This window comes from Vicugna pacos, chromosome 16 (assembly GCF_048564905.1).
Source record: "Vicugna pacos chromosome 16, VicPac4, whole genome shotgun sequence".
NCBI classification, from domain to species: domain Eukaryota; kingdom Metazoa; phylum Chordata; class Mammalia; order Artiodactyla; family Camelidae; genus Vicugna; species Vicugna pacos.
In genome coordinates this window covers 16,218,319-16,230,750 of record NC_133002.1, presented here as the reverse complement: position 1 = coordinate 16,230,750, position 12,432 = coordinate 16,218,319, and the positions used below count along the sequence as shown (strand labels likewise).

Below are 12,432 nucleotides of genomic sequence, written 5' to 3'. Positions count from 1 at the left end.
TTTTCACTTTTATCACTCACAGAACCCAAATATTACAACAAATGATGTTACTTCTTTTATCACTTAGGAAATTACAAGGGTGTTAGGAGCTCTGGCCAGGAGCTTGGGATGAATCCCCAAATATGTATTTCTTATTATATTCCAGTATCACAGTTTAATCTGTAGTTAAATTTGTATTGTTGCATCTGGCCAACAGCCCAGCCAGAGCAACAACATTGCCACTGGCACTGGGCCACTGTTGACGGACCCATCCCTGCCAGCACCAAGGGCAGGAGAGGAATGGGCACCAGGACATCAGAAAAGGTTACTGAAACCGAGCACGGCCCTTGAGGGCCCTAAAGGGTACAAAAGCCCCTCCGTGTCCCCTGTTTCTTGTTTATAGAAAAAGAGGTTGTCTCCCAGGCCTTCCCTGAGTTCCAAAGAGCAGGCATAAGCAGTTACTAATTAGGGAAGTGAGGAAATGCAGAAACAAAGGGAAAGCAGTTAAATAAGAAATGTAATGATAACAGTTCAGGATAAAACAGAGTCCTAGTTCCTCCCGAGCGATATACATTAACAATCTGACACATATCTTTGAGTTTTCACAGGAACTAAGACCACCCTCAGGCTCCCACTCCAGCTTCCCACATCCAGGTAGACGCTGGTCAGGAGCACGTAGACCCAAGACTGGTTGGTATCAGAAGGCCAGAAGGTTGATGATCAAGATTTTTGAAACACCACCTGTTACCTCAGCACCAACCACTCAGAAGAAGGTCACACTCTGCATCCCCCATCCCAAATGTTGCCTTTAAAAACCCTTCCCTGAGAACCATCCGGGAGTTTGATGTTTGGAGCACGAGCCACCTTGCTTGGCACCCTGCAAAGAAATGCTGGACCTTCCTTCACCACAACCAGTGCCAGCAGACTGGCTTTGCTGTGTAGCCGGATAGCAGACCCGGGTTCGGTTCAGTAACAATATTCACAAACCCTGGAAATGAGGCAAAATTGAATTTCTAAATCAATAATAAAATTAGCTGTGTTCCCCACTCTCTTCTATAATTTAGCAGCAGCATTAGAGCTGTGGATCTTTACCCACGCAGTGTAGGAAACCTTGAACAAAGCTTCTCCTTTGAATGCTGCTGAGTTTTGTTTGCTTTTTGCTTTTTAACGTTGTCAGAGACACTGTCCCAGAATGCCCTGTACCCAACTTGGGAAAAGGATTTCTACAGACTTAAAGATACACTTTTCTCTTGGATGAGCAGTGACTGGTTAAACAGTGATTCCACTCCACTTTAATTCTCCAGGATATAACCATTTTCAAAATATAAAAATTACATTTTAAACATTCTCTTCATTTCCTTACAAGTTCAAAGTCTCTGATATGTGAAAAATGGCAAATACTCTGCATTCACTGCACATCACAAATATGCTGTTACTCTTCGACCCACCATTTCTCTGATCCTCATGAGAAAAATACAGAGCCTAGGACAGCATGATTAGAAGGTTTACCAAATTTCAATTACTTGCCTTATTTTCTTTAAAACCTTATGGCACCCAGGAGACAACTTTCTGCTCACTGTGTTTTCCTTTCCTGCAAACCTGCTGGCCACCCACCTCCCAGCTCATTTACTGAAGTCGGTTGCTCACACTCTCCCTCTCCCCCGACATCTTAGCTTCCAGCTCAGTGACGTCCGTGTCTAGGGCATGACCAACCCCCACCCAGACTTGTAGCTCTTCAAGCACCTCCTCCACACCCACCTCAGCCCACATCTGCTGAGGCTGCAGCCACAGACCCCCATGCCACCAGGAACCTGCTCTCTCTGGAATATCCATCTCAGACCCCCACTATCTCCCCACACATGTGCAAGAATGTGAGATGCTCAGGTCCTTCCACCTCTGGGAGAGCTCCATCCACTGATCCCACGCGTCCTGACTGTCCCTCAGCCCCCTCCCCAGCAAGTTCGTCTTCTGCCTCCTGTTCCACTACACTTAATTCCTTGCAATTCCCGACTTCCTCACAAAAGCCTTACTTATCTCACAAAACCTACGTTTTAGACGAACTCAAGTGGCCTCTTTCTCCAGGCCTACATTCAAACGACTGCTTGTTTCAAAGAAAACTTACACGGTGGTGACAACTGGCTTCACTTTAAATTCATGATAGGAAGACTCAAACCCACACGCCCAGGAATGCTGCCGTTTCCCTGTAGTGTTCATCTCTATTTGGTGCATACAAATCTGAATAACCCAAGCTCAGAGATCTCGACTTTCAAGACTCACCTTTCCACTTAATAATGTCTCTTGGACGGCTTCCCGGCAGGTGTACCAGGTTTCAGCAGATCAGCGCCCCCACAGCAGCACGTAGAAAAGTGGAATAAACTTGGAAAATGACATTTTTTTTTAAGGTCACAGAGGTGAGACGTGGATGCAAAGATGCCCAGAAGAGGTGGATTCCAGAGAGCGTGCCATGAGCCCTGCCCAGTTGGGCAGTGACTGGCCTTCCTCCCTGGGGACATCCTCCAAGGATCGGGCTTGCTGAGGGAGGTGGAGGGTCCCTCTTCGCAGGACGAGACGTCAGCAGAGGGATTTTTTTTTTTAAGTATCTGTAAAGTATCAGGTTGGCATGTTGGACTGAAATCTCTAGGGACCGCCAATGAGGAGTTAACTCTCTCCACCTTTGCTGAATGTGGGCAGTGGTGCTGGGGGCACCCGGGCTGGAGCCTGGCAGGACCCGGGCAGATAAGGGAGAGCACTGTGGTCAGCGCGGTCCAGCTGCAGAGAAAGTCCGTCACCCCTGTACACCTGCCCCCTTCAGTCCTGCTGCCAAGCAGGCTGCTGCTGGAAACTCCTCCCCCTCCTGAAAGAACGGCTTCACATTTCTGATCGGCCTCTGGAGGTTCTCTGGATGGTTCTTCCCAGCATTCTAAGTAAATGGGGAGCAGCCCCAGGCCCCTCCTGTCATCTTAACTGCAGCCTATATCCTGCTTAGACGTTTGTCACCCTCCTTAGAGGGAGAACGCCTCTTCCTGACTCCACTCTTGGGAGGGCGTGACGAGAGAAGTTCTCACAGCCTGGGGTCTGGGGAAGCCATCCTGGCTTGCACCCGAGTTAACTGGAACTTGTTGCTGAGGGCAGCCTGTTCGCGGCACGCACCGCGCGCGGGGCCTCAGCCTCGACCCGCACGAACCGGAAGTGAAGGCCGCCTCCGCCCCCGGGCGACGCTGGGACGCCCTCCGTGGCAAGACCCCCCAGCCCGGGGCGCCTCCCTGCGGCCCTGCTGCTCTGTCTTTTTTGAAACCTTGAAGGAAGGTCCCCGGGTCACGTTCGCCCACGGCTCTGACGGGAGCAGCTCCGCAGAGCCACCGAGAGGCTGCCTCCCGGCTGCCGTCCTCAGCGTGGCTCCAATAAAACACCCTTCTGCTCCTTCAGCCACCCTCAAGGCTTTGTTTCACCGGCAAGGTCCACGAACAACTCCCGGGAAATAAAACTAGAGTCTGGGCAATAAAGTCTATCCCCTCTCTTCTTCTCCCGTGTGCTCAATCTACTTTCCCTGCCTCACAGACCGACGCTCCTGCTGCAGAGCGGCTGCCCACACCTCAGCTTCGGCGTCTGCAGAAGCCCCGCCCGTAACAGGGCGCTTCAAAATGGCGGTGAGGGGCCGTGCGCAGAAGCTCCGCCCACACCTCTGTTCCACATGGCCGGAGGCGGCCGTGTGCAGAGAGGCTGTGCCTGCGCCGGCGAAAACCGCGCTGCCCTCCCCGCTGGGACCCAATAAAGCGGCCCTGCCCGCAGCCGGAGGGGAAGCAGGTGCTCCATAGAGCTGGAGCTTGGGTCTCTCTATTTTTAAAAAAATTTTTTGAAGATGTTTTTTGTCTTGCACATCAACTTACCAGATATTTATTGAGAGTCTCTTTTACCCAGACAGTGTTTTATTTATTTACTAAAAAAATTTTTTCTGTGGAGGAGGTAATTAAGTTTACTTATTTATTATTACTTTTTTTTTCAGAGGGAGTACTGGGGATTGAACCCAGGACCTTGAGTATGCTGAGCATGTGCTCTACCACTTGAGCTATACTCTCCCGTTTTTTAAATTCTTAAAATTTTTTTCTCCATTTTCTTTTATATTTAGGTCTTTATGAGACAAGGAAGATGGTTTTCAAGTCTAAACACTGGAGTAATCTCAATGACATTAATATTACAATCCTCATCTAAAGGAAACGAAATGTTTGAATGGAAAAATAGTATTTGATATTTAGCTTTCAGAACATAGAAATGTCTCAGAGAAACTGACACCAGTGTATGTATATCTGAGGTAGTTCTTGTATAATTAACAACTCTCACAGTGATGGGAAACACTGCTTTTTGGATATATCACACATTAACTTTCTATGTCAGGAATTCCACATTGCTGTAAAATAATTTCAGTTCACTGCTATGGCAATTATGCAAATAGATGTAAACTCCATTCCTAGAAGAACTTTAAAAAAGCAGAATGCTTACGAATTATGTGTTAACACAAATGTCAACAAAAATCGTCCAACAGGTGTAGAAGCACAGTAACAGAAATGCAATTATCAGTATAGCTGCCCTATGAGAGTAAACTACAGCATTTCCCATTCTCTGGTCCATGAACAAAGGTTTTCTCTGCTACTGAACCTAATTCATCTCTTTCTGTTGGCTCCAACTATATCTAGCAGAAGGATCCTCGTTGGGGCCCGGCTCAGAGGGGTCCGTAACAATCGGACAATCCTGCTGCCTTCATGTCTTCTTGTCCTGGGCCTTGCTGATGTCCCCAGATTTTAAGAGGAATCAAATTGGCTGCCAGCCTGGAAATGAGTGGGAGAGAGAGCCTACCTCTAATGTTTTATTTCTGAACAACAAAATAAGAAATTAGGCAAATCGGGCAGGTTAAGAATGAACAGGACAAAGAGAACATTGGTGTTGCTTATGTTCTTCACTTTACTTTTCAGTGGGGTGAGATGTTTAACTAGCATAATACAAAAAAGAATATAACTTCCCTGTGTGGCAGGGAAGACTAGGTTTGCTCATCTGGTTGGAAGAGTGAAGGCTGGGAAAGCTGAACAGTGAGAACTGAGTTGGGGGAAATGTTGAATTCCTTATTTCACCAAAAGGAGAGTTAGAGGTTAATAACTGTGTACCTTTGATAATAGAGTAATTCATATGCATTTGTTCACTTTTTGTTTTTATAAAAAATATATTCCCATGGAAGTAAAAGTTCAAACAGCATGGAAGGATTTAAATGAAAGCAAATTGTGCAATTGTTAGAGCAGTAAAATCATATATTCTTTATAAATTGTCAATATCACTACTGATTTTTTTATCTCCTTATTTTACCAGTTATTGACAGATATGTGTTACATTACCACATTATGATTGAGAATTTATTTCTCTGTTCAGTTTTGACAGTGTCTGCTTTCTGTATTTTGAAGTTATGTTATTAAGTGAATTATAAATTCAGAACTTTCATATCTTTCTGGTAGATTAACCCTCATCATTATAAAATTTTGCTCTTCATTTGTAGCAATTCTTTCTGCCTTAAAGTCTCTTTTGTCTGATATTAATATAACACCACCAACTTTCTTTTGATTAGTGTTTGCATGATACATCTTTTTCCATACTCTTACTTTCTACTTTCTTGTGTCCTTTTATTTAAAGTACATCTCTCTCTTTCTCTCTCTCCTTTTTTTTTTTTTTTTTTTGGAGGTGGAGGTAATTAGGTTCACTTATTTTTGGAGGAGGTACTGGGGATTGAACCCAGGACCTCCTGCATGCTAAGCATGTGCTCTACCATTTGAGCTGTGCCCTCCCCCTAAAGTGCATCTCTTTTAAACAGAATAATTCTTTAAAAATCTAGTCTGACAATCTTTGACTTGAAGTACTTATTCTATTTATATCTCCTGTAATTACAGATGTATTTGAGTTTAAATCTACCTTCTTACTATTTGTTTTCTACTTGTCCCACCTAACTTATGCTTCTTTTTCTCTCCTTTCTCGCCTCTTTTTAGAAACAACCTGAATGTCTATCATTAAAGGACTAGTTGAATACACTCCGTCCAAACAATGATATGCATTGTAATGCAGTAATATGCAACTGTAAGAGGAGGAATGAGATCTATCTCTGTGATCTCCAGGGTATATTTTTATGTGGAAGACGTGAAGAGACATGTGTATAATAGGTTACAGTCTAAAAAAGGGTGGAGGGAATATACAGTTGACCCTGGAACAACATGGGTTTGAACTGTGTGTCCACTTACATGTGCATTTTTTCCATAAATACGTATTGCAGTACTGTGTGATCTGTGGTTGGTTGAATGGGCGGATGCTGAACAGAGGAGGAAGGGACTACTGTAAAGTTATACACGGCATTGCCCACAGGGTCGCTGCTCCTAACCCCCTCGTTGTTCAAGGCTCAACTACATATGCATACATTTTCTTATATTAAAAAAAAAGGAAGAACAAACTGTAAACTTTGTAAATGGTTAGTTTTAGGGGAGGGAGGAGATTGGGTAGACAGTACTTTGTTTTATAGATTTTACTTTCATAGCATGAAAAACTTTACCTAATTAAAATACAAAAATACAGTAAAGAAAAATAAAGCAATCCCTGAATTTTGTAAAGTGACATGAAACGAATGAAACTGTGTATATTAGTGTCTTGAAACCACTGTCTGGACTATGAGAAACGCTGCCAAACAGAAGACCCAGTTTCTCCAAGAAATACGTTAAAATAAATAAAATAGAAATGTCAGAGTGCCTTACAGATTGAAAAAGAGACTTAGGTGACGTATCAACTTAAAAGTGTGCAATCATCTAGGATCCTGAATCAAATGAACAGTGTAAAAAAACCAAAAAAAAAAAAAATCAAGCAGGGAAAGCTAAACATTTAACTGCTTTTTATAATACAAAGAGAATTTTTTTTTTGATGCAACAAGTATATGGCCCTATGTTTTAAAAGTCTCCATCTTCAGAAGTGTACGCTGAAATGCTTACAGGTAAAACACTATGAGGCTGAGATTTGCTACCAAATAACAGGCGGTGAGTGTCGGTGGCGGGCTGTAGACTGGGAGCGAGACTGGCTGGCTGTCCAGGCAGGTGCACAGGTACGTGAGGTTCACCTGGAGACAGAAGAGGCGGCTGCACTCTTGGAGGGAGGCGATGGGAGCGGTTATAATGCGGCCGTCGCGGCTGCTCGACTAGCAGCGTCGACCAGCCGCTCGGTCCTTGAGGGCTGAGCTCAGGAAGCAGCTGCAGGAGGTGTCGGGGTGCGCGCCTGGGGCCTGGGGCGGTGCGGGGACCCCTCTCCCTCCTGTTCCCCGCTGCTCCCCGACCGCCTCCGCACGGCCGGGAGCGCGCAAGCAGGTGCTCGGGGCCCGAGGGGCGGAGCCACGACGATGGAGGTGCGCCTGCGCCGGGAGGCACAGCCCACATTTCCCAGGAACACCTGCGCGCGTGGCCCCGCCCAGCGTCCCAGAATCCCTTTCAAGCCAGAAGCTAGGTATCCGCATAGGGGGTGTCTGGTTTGTGGTCTTGAGGTCCTTGACGCTTGGTTCAGGGAGGGTCGCTCCGCACGAGCTTTATTTCGGACCCTCTCCTTGCAGAGGGTGAGCTTGGCCTCTGGCCGTCCCTCCACTCACCTGACAGCGGGCCGTCCCCGGGCGGCGAGGGGTCACCCCCCGACTGGGTGGATCTGCAGCCCTCGGGGCGGGCGGAAGTTGGGCGCTGGCGGCGAGGGGGCCTACAAAGAGCTTCACGGTTAGGAGTGGAGGGGGCTCTCACTGCCGAGGATCCACGCTCCCTGCTCGTGTGGTTGAGCGGCTGCAGTTAGAGCAGAGCTGGGGCGAGTTAACCCACGGCTCCTTTCGCAAGGCTGGCAAACGATTCCGTGAACACCGGCGCCTCCAGGAACACTCGGCTAACCCGCGGGCCTCCGCTCGCATTGGGAGGGGGCTTGTGGGCGCCGGTCAGGGTGTGGTCGGCTCGTGCGGGGCCTCGGCAGTCCTGGCCGCTGGCTCCCTGAGCAGACGCCTGTGCTTCCCTTGTTGGCCCGGACTTCTGGCGATGCGCGTCTAAATGCCTTTGCTTCTGAGCTCTCCTGACCTTTCCTAACTCTCGCTCTCCTCCCTGCATCTCATGAGTGATGCTCTTTTTACTAATTTGCCTGGTGTCTGGCTTAGCCAGTAGACCTAAGCCCCCACCTTGCTGTGTAGACGCCGAATCAGTTGACTTGTTCAATAAAGGGTCAAAATTACTGATAGTTCCGGCTTTGCGGTCTCTTTATGTAATAAGAGTGTTGTCATAGAAATCTGAATTTCATGTGTCAGGAAATATTTTTTACCCAACCATTTACATCTCATGTATTACACTCTAGTGCAAAGCATGATGCCCAAAACGAGATAAAGTATCCCAGGTGTATTCTGGGGGGCGGGGGTACCCAGGTGTAATTTTAAATCAGTGTACAGTGGTGTGAGATCATTACTCTTCAACCTCTGGGTATAGGTCTGATTTGGACCTAAGATTTTTTTCAGGAAAAGACCTCTATTCTAGGCTTGAAACAGGCAATTTCATTTTGCTTCCTGTCTTCTTTACCTATAAGCCAGAACAGCCCCCAAGTTCTCAGTGGGAGATTTCCAGTCTTAAACACTAGAAAGGACACTGTTGGCAGGGGCAGCATGCCATAGGCCCTGAGCATCCCTACCTATTTGTGCTGGGCATCCAAGAATGCCAGGTCTAACTGTCCTTTACCTGGGCCACGTCTCAGGTTTGCTTACAGCAGGCAGTGTCTCCCAGGACAGAACACACTTGCTTACAGTTCTCTGTAAAAGCAGCAATTCTCTCAAGTGTTGCTTTTCTGTAGTGCAGCCCACTGTTTGTGCTGAACTCCATCTAGGCCCACCAGGGTCACCCTCTTGTGACTGAGGGGTAGGGGAGGTAGTGCTCAAATGTGAAGTCTGGCTACTGCTTTTGCCATGAGTAATAAAGTCCTTTGTGACCCAGGAGTCTCGTGTCTTCCGCCAGCACCCATGAAATAACAGGCTAGTTTATTACCTTGGTAGGTTACAATCCCAGACCCTTTACTGTTCTGGATGGACAGGTGAGATAACTTTTCTGAGGAAATAATCTTGGTTATTGTGCAGAAGTTTCTGCAGAGACGCACTAATCAAACATTTACTGAGGGCCTGCTTCCTACCAGGTGCCGGGTGCTGTGCTGGGTACAGGCGGTAGAGAAATGAGGATGACGTAGTCCCCCTTGTAAGAACACATTCTCTAGTAGCAGAGACAGTTGTCCCTGAGCCCTCTCTGTCTCACTTCCCAGTCCAACTCATCAGCAAGTCCTGTATTCTGTCTTCAAAACACACCCGGTGTTGGGTCACTTCCCACCACCCCTACTGTGACCTCTGCTATTTCTCCTCTTGTAAACATAACTTCCTAACTGGTTTCCCTGCCTCTGCCCTAGCTCCACTTTAGAACATTAGGAACACCTGGGGAGTTAAGGCATCCTGAAATTCAGGCCCCAAGCCAATGAAATGAATCAATATTCCTGGAGGGGGAGCCCTGGCACTGGTAATTTTAAAAGCTCCTCAGGTCATTCTAATGTGTAGCTGGGAGTCAGATCCACTGCTGTTGACAATGAAAAGGTGCTGAGGGCTTTAAGCAAATGGTGACTTGGTCACATGTACTAGTCAGTCTGCGCAGCTGGATGTGCTGGTCCTAGTTAGATGTTTTCAGACGACTTTGGCAAACGTGGAAGATACACCGAAGGGAGCAAGATCAAGGGCAGGATGAACACTTACCTGGGTACGAGATAATCTAAACGAGACCTGATGAAAAGTCTGAAATGAGGTAGTGGCTGTGGGGACAGAGAAGAATGAGCTGAAACATAGGGGGGTAAAGCCTAAATCGATAGTCCGGGTGGTCCCTGACCACATGGTTCTGAGCCGTGGGGGAAGATCTGGGTGGGAGGCCCAAACTGAAGTGGGGAGTGCAGAGTGCATCCTTTGTTGGGCTCATTCTCATTTAAAGATTTGAATCTAAGAAACTCTACGGGAGGGGAGACAAAACTTTCAGTGCTCTAATCTCATAAAAATACGCAACTTTATAAAATTGTAGGTACATACCTTTTGTGTAATGAATTTTCATTTAACTAATTTTCAGGAAGAACTCAACTAAGTGCTGAAGCCAGGGGTTCCAACCCTTATTCTGTCGCCGTGTGCGGCTATGACGTCAAACAAGACACTCCAGCGTCCTGGGCTTCACGCCGCTCCCATACAGAGGACTCGATGCTGCTGACACGCTCACACGCACATTTATACACATCACCGTAGTGTGCATGCTTGCCATTTTTAATGGCTGTGTTCTAAGGGGGTAATCATTAGAGTGACATACAGAGCCATGAGGAAAATGACAGAGACAGAGGACTGGAGTACAATTACAGGCACATTAAAGTGAACTGATACCAGAAGACAGAGAAATGAAACCTAATGACTTTCACGTTTCAAAGACCAAACAAAAGTTTACCAGTACTTGGCATGAAATAGATGCTCAGAATTCAAATTTAGATCAGAAACCTGCCGTAAGGAAAGTGATGGGAAAGGAGTGTGATTAGCATATCGATACAGTAAATCATCAAGACATGCAATAGGTAAGACACTACACAGTAGGAGCCATACATTTAGTTGCTCTTAATTGCTCTCCTTAACCCACTTGCCAGGTTAACCGACCAGCTCTTGCAGTTGAGTGTGCTGCTTCCCTAGTACAGGTAACACTTGTGTTCTCTCCAGCTTCGCTGTTTGCTCCCAGAGTCGTGGGTCTGAGTGGGCCTCCCATGTTCCATAATTAGATATGATGTAACTGGTGAAACGAGTGTGGAGCTGCCTTTACGCAGACTCCGCTGAGTGGCTGGAAATGCTCGGCACACGTGCTCAGCACGCCTGCAGCAGTGAGCCTGCCTACTGCCCAGATCCTGGTTTCTAAATTGCTGCCTATTAAAAAGAGCCAGGGATTCCTGGAGAAATGGCTCATCCCACACCTGGGGTACTTAGAGTGCAAGCTGAACCTGGGAGACCTTTGTCAGAAGGCAGTTAGCTGCCAAAAGCTTGGAGAGGAGGTGCCAAAGGACTGAAGAGCTACTTGAACGGCTCTAACTGGCCGAATGGGGGACCATTTGAGCCTCACAAACAATGGTCACAGCTGCTTGTGACTGGTGAGCCGCCTGTCACCACCGCCAGTAACTCCCTTCTCTGCAGACTGCTAACTCAAGAAGATCTGAGCGTGACCCTGCCCCTGGCGCATTCCCAGGTGACGGAAGAAAGCTCTTCCTTACAGAGTGCCAGTCAGTAACGGTAGGACGACAGGATTAGAAAACTGCCACTTCGCAAATCTTGATGAAATAATCGATTCTGGCAAGGATCACCACCCCCAAACCACCAGGTAAGTGGTAAGCGGGCTGTCCACACATGGCCAGTGTCAGGGCACAGATTATCTGTTAACCACAACAGCAAAAACGTCCCTTTACGTTGGAAAGACGTGGTGATCGAATTTTGCATCCCAGTGAGTCAGCCAGATATTAGTGAGACTTCGGGCGTGATGCAGTATGAAATACATCTGACGTGTTAACGTTAAAAATGTTTACCCTGAATTCATGAAGCCTTTGGCCCTAACTGCTAATCTACAGAAACTACAGGAACAACATAAACAAACCACACATAAAGAACCAGGTAAATCCTTAAAACGAGACATTCTACAACTGACTTGCTCTATTTAAGAAAAAAAATCCTGGAAAAAAGTTGAAGGCGGAAGACTCTTGGGTAGACGAAACAGAAATAATCACCTGTGCTGTGCGAAACGTGACTGGATTACAGGGAGAATGTAAACACGAACTGAGCACTAGGTATCAGGGAATTACTGATCAGTTTTTGAGGTATGTAATGGTACTGTGGTTGTTTTTACGAGATGCACCCGTTAGTGTTTAGGGGTGAAATGTTGTATCTGCAAGTTTCTTTCCAATTGTTCAGTAAAAAATATGGCAAAATGTTAATTTTTTACGCTAGGTGGTGGATATATAGTTTTATTATTCTTTAACTTTTCTGTATATTTGAACATTTTCATAACAAAAAGCTGTTAAAAACTTGAAAATGTGGGTCAGATACTGTGAAAGTGGGGAAAACACAGAGATCTGGGGTTCTCTACTGTCACTTGTTATTTTATAAGGACATCAGGTGCCTCAGGGCTTCAGTGGAAGACCTCATGAATGCATATTTACATAAAACACACAAAGGCAGGAAACTCAGGTTAACGCAAAGAAAGGCGCTGTGGACTGCGACACGCCACACGTTCGTTCCAGGAGAAAACGTGTTGTGTAAGGTAAGAGGTGGTATTACAAAAATTGCATCTTAAATACAGTGGTTGTTTTTTTAACACGATACTATGGCATAAGTGT

General features: G+C 46.4%; 1 long non-coding RNA gene across 1 annotated transcript; it reads right to left on the bottom strand.

The window, feature by feature from the left end:
* Positions 1-475: 475 nt before the first annotated feature.
* On the bottom strand, positions 476-3,493 carry LOC140686033 (uncharacterized). Its single transcript, XR_012059458.1, has 2 exons — positions 2,257-3,493; positions 476-967 (listed from the first exon to the last, which is right to left on the bottom strand). It is a non-coding gene; the product is annotated as an uncharacterized lncRNA (long non-coding RNA).
* Between the last annotated feature and the right edge of the window lie 8,939 nt (positions 3,494-12,432).